The sequence below is a fragment of the Macrobrachium rosenbergii genome, chromosome 37 (genome assembly GCF_040412425.1).
Source record: "Macrobrachium rosenbergii isolate ZJJX-2024 chromosome 37, ASM4041242v1, whole genome shotgun sequence".
Classification (NCBI taxonomy): Eukaryota; Metazoa; Arthropoda; class Malacostraca; order Decapoda; family Palaemonidae; genus Macrobrachium; species Macrobrachium rosenbergii.
In genome coordinates, this window is record NC_089777.1 from 28,159,456 (window position 1) to 28,164,036 (window position 4,581).

Here is a 4,581-nt window from a genome sequence, read left to right on the forward strand (position 1 = left end):
ACTGACAATTTGACCATGACCTTAAAAGCGCATAAAGAACTTATTTCTTTTTAAAAGCTTCAAAAACCCGGAAAGACGCGCGTGATTGTTTCTTGACTATCGACAAAGGCTCAATATTCCGAGGGCTTTATATACATCGGTCGCATCAAGTTTCGTTCCATAGAGCGGATTGCATTCTAACATTAATTGAAGCTGAGCTGGCCAAGGAGTGTGCGAGGCGGAATGGTGGGGAGGGAGAAGCTGAAATCCCCCCTCCTCTCATCCCCACCCCTTAGCCTCCAGTACTCTCCCTCCCCAACCCCCCACCATCCATCTCCACTCCTCTCCCTCGACTCCAGCCGACCCTCACTGATGTTGCCATACTGGGTTCACGAATAAAAAAACTTGGGGAAAAAACAGACCTGTCTCACTCCCCCTTAGCAATTGGGTCGTGTTCAATGGGTTGTATGGGTATTTTGGGAATTGGAGTGCGGTCAATACAATTCAGGACCCTTATAGGAGCAAGAGGGTAGGGGGAATGGAATTAGCGGAGAAGATAACACTGGCCTAACAAAAAGAAAGAGGAGAAAGATTGGAATCTATTTAAGGAAGGGGAAGGCTCTTTCAGTTGTTTACTTACAAGAGGTAAAGACTAGACGCAAGTGGTCTCGATTCCGCGCCCCGAGGTGTGACAAGAGTTTAAAACAGAATTGATGGGTGTACAAATATATGCTCTCTTTCAAATGTCTTTGGGAATCATGAATGAAGTTTTGTGACTCCAAGTTACATTAAAAAAAGAGCTTAGCTTAGTTAAAGGAATTCCTAACTTGTAAAGTATCTGGTGTTCTAACCAGGAACTAATACACTGTCTAGAAGTCAATATTGTAGATAGAAACATCATTTTCAATCTCTTGACGTTATGTTCTTGATTATAAAAAATTTTCTCCATCTAAATATAGTAAAAAGTTTACAACTAAACTAAACACCATAAACGACACATAGTCTACAGGGAAATTATAAAAACAGGAATCCCAAACCTACCGTTCTTTATTTTATCAGTTAAATTACAATTTCTTGAGGCACCTTAAGAAATCTCGGAAAAAACGGATCATTGATTAATAAATATCAAAGTGATTACGGAAATGGCAGATGGGTCTGCCACATTATTTTCTGTTCTGTCGTACCCAAATTTTCTCTCTTTTCTTAAGTAACCAATGGCTTTTACGAATCTAAGGTAGAGAACGACAACATAAAAGAACTTGCAAAGATGATATTCGGCTGCATAAAGAAAAGCAAATCATGATTATGTAAAGTTTGTTTATTAAGACATAATGGTGTACAGATGGCCTATTGTCTTATAAATTATAAAAGAAACAACTAGTCGTATTGCAATCGCTTACATGTCTGAAGAGAATATTCTTTTAATAATTCGCTTTCCTTTCGCGGTCATGGAAAACCGCGTAGATCTCGTTCACTGATAACACAGTGATTTTTGAGAAATATTCAATCGTATATTTATCCGGAGATCCAATTCATTTTTAATAATCTGGAGTTTCGTTACAAAATCTACGTTACTTCCTTCCTGATTCTCTGACCCTTTTGCGGCATTTAGTTTCCTGTAAAAGGAAACTATTGTGCCTTTGTTGTCTGTCCGCACTTTGTTCTGTCGGCACTTTTTCTGTCCGCACTCAGATCTTAAAAACTACTGAGGCTAGAGGGCTACAAATTAGTATGTTGCTCATCACCCCAATCAAACATACAAAAATGCAGCCCTCTAGCCTCAGTAGTTTTTTAAATTTTATTTTAGGTTAAAGTTAGCCAGAATCGTGCTTCTGGCAAAGATAGGCCACCACCGGACCGTGGTTAAAGTTTCATGGGTCGCGGCTCATACAGCATTATACCGAGACCACCGAAAGATTCATCTGCCTTCGGTGGCCTTGATAATAAGCTGTGGCGGCTGCACAAAAAACTCGATTGCGCCGAAGAAACTTCGCGCACTTTACCTGTTTATCAAAAGCTCCTGATTTTATATAGAATGGTGGGTCATCTTTTATTCAGATGTTTTACCCTCTTTATAAGTACTCAGTCAAATTATTCATTGGATTTATTTTGAAAACATACACGCAACCAAAAGAATTTTGAATATCTAAATTTGTAATACTTACAAAACTAAGTAGACAAGACGCGTACTTTTAGCCGTCACTAATAAAAGCACATTTTGTCACGATGAGAATTAGCTGCAGAACCCGAAACAGAACCACATGTGTCAAGAAGGTGTCAGGACAAGACTTAAACTTGGCCTCCCAAAATCCGGAATAAAGGAATGGAGCTGAAGGCAGTAACATCCGAGATATGAAATGCCAAATGAAAGCAAACACCATAACAACGGTTTCAGCGCAGAGTAAACAGATTAAACTGAATGCGACATGGCGTTAAATGGAAGCAAAGATTGTCAGAAACAGAATTACCGAGACAATATCACACGGCGTAATAACGAGGCCAGAATTCGTGGAAGTGTTCTACCATTTCCAGCGGCTGGTACAGTCTTCCAGGAGTCTGGAAACTTGATTTAATACTGTGCGCATTAGAAATTATCAAACGGTTCTATACAGCTTTTGCATATGAGGAAATGAAAATGGATGTTACTATAAACCCTAAATTGTTAATGAAATCAATCTGAATCTTTTGTCACACAAATTGAGTTTTTATTTAATACTGTGCTCATTACATACATATAAAATGGTTCTATAAAGAGTTTGGATATGAGGAAATGAATATAATGAATATGGAAATTGCCATAAATTGTTAATAAAATCAATCTGAATCTTTTGGCACACAATATGTCTCACTAAACCAAAGTTTCTAAGAATTTAGTTTTTATTTAACATTGTGCTCACTACAAAATTTCAAAGGGTCCCACACCATTTGATTATGAAGAAATGAATATCGATATTAACATTAATCCTAAATTGTTAATAAAATCAATCTGAATATTTTGTCACGGAAATATGCCTTACTCAACCTAACCTTTCAAGAATTTATAGTTTTTATTTAATTCTGTGCATGTTACAAAACATCAGATCGTTCTATACTGCGTTTGTATATGAGGAAATGAATGTGAATATTACCACAAACCAACAATTGTTAATAAATCCATCAGAATCTTTTGGCACATAAATATTCCTCACTCGACCTAAACTGATGACTTCTCAGTTTAATGTAACCCAATACTATCAAGACAGAAAAGATTAGAAATAAAACAGGTGCAGAGAGCGCCGGATAAAATTAATTTACAAGACGTATATAAAAACAAGTTACAGAATCAGATCCGTGGAAAGTCTTAAGACCGAAGGAAGATATTAATCAGCCACAAAGAAATTAATACTGTCAGTATGGATGGTGGTATCCTCTGTTTAAATTACCTTGAACATTTTAAAAGTCCAGATTTATCCTAGATTTTACTGCAGTCGATAAATCAGATATTTCTATGCCAGCACTGAAATGAAAATACATTAAAAATAAAAAAAAATAAAGGTCTATTCAGAGAATAACCTGAAAACAGGCGGAAGTTTCATTAACTCTGAGGATTTTTTTTACAGTTATTGTTACCTATTCAAGTCGAATGTGTTTAATTCAATAAAATTCTGATTCAAATAATCACTTCCTGTACTTTTTAGCGAATCTCGAAAAACAAGTAAGTTTTTTATATGTAAAATACCTGAAGTCAACAACCTACAAAAGACATAAATTACGGGACATTTTTTTTATAAAAAGTTTAAAAACACAGATCAGGCGATTCCTTTGTTGTACCCATTTCTGTCTGATGGATTTGATGGACCTTAATCATACCTCAGCACATCTTAGAATGCAATCTTCTTTGACGCAGAAATGCTTGGCATCACGTATAAATCAATTTCTTAATGCTTTTCTATAAGTGTACTTTGCAACTGAAACGCCACTTGATAGAAGTTATCCAAATACAAGAGATACCGAACTCCACCAAACTGTTCATCCTGTATTTTAACAACTCATTTATATTTTTGTCGGTTTATCTATTAATTTATTAACTTGACTTTTTATTCTAATAACTGATTTGTTATTTTTGTATTTCCTATTATCTTCTGTAACTTCTTTCAAATGAACACCACATACTTGGGAAGCTTTAATTTCGAGGCAATGGCCCCTGTAGGCCTGTGCCTAAAGAATAGGGGTTTATCTTTTGAATAATAATAATAATAATAATAATAATAATAATAATAATAATAATAATAATAATAATAATAATAATAGTACTGCATATCAGGTCCAAAATAACATTCAGTGGTAAATTATTGTTGATTTTATAAAATGAAGATGAACCCAGCACAGGGTTCGAAAGCCCTTGTAACGTTTTTATAAAATCAACAATAATTCACCACTGTATAAACCTTCGAAAGCTGTTGTAACGTTTTTATAAAATCAACAATAATTCACCACTGAATATTATTGTAGACCTGATACGCAGCATATCCCGTTCTCGATCTAGAGGAGAAATACCTAATAATAATAATAATAATGATAATAATAATATTAGTAATAATAAAAATAATAAATAGTTACTTT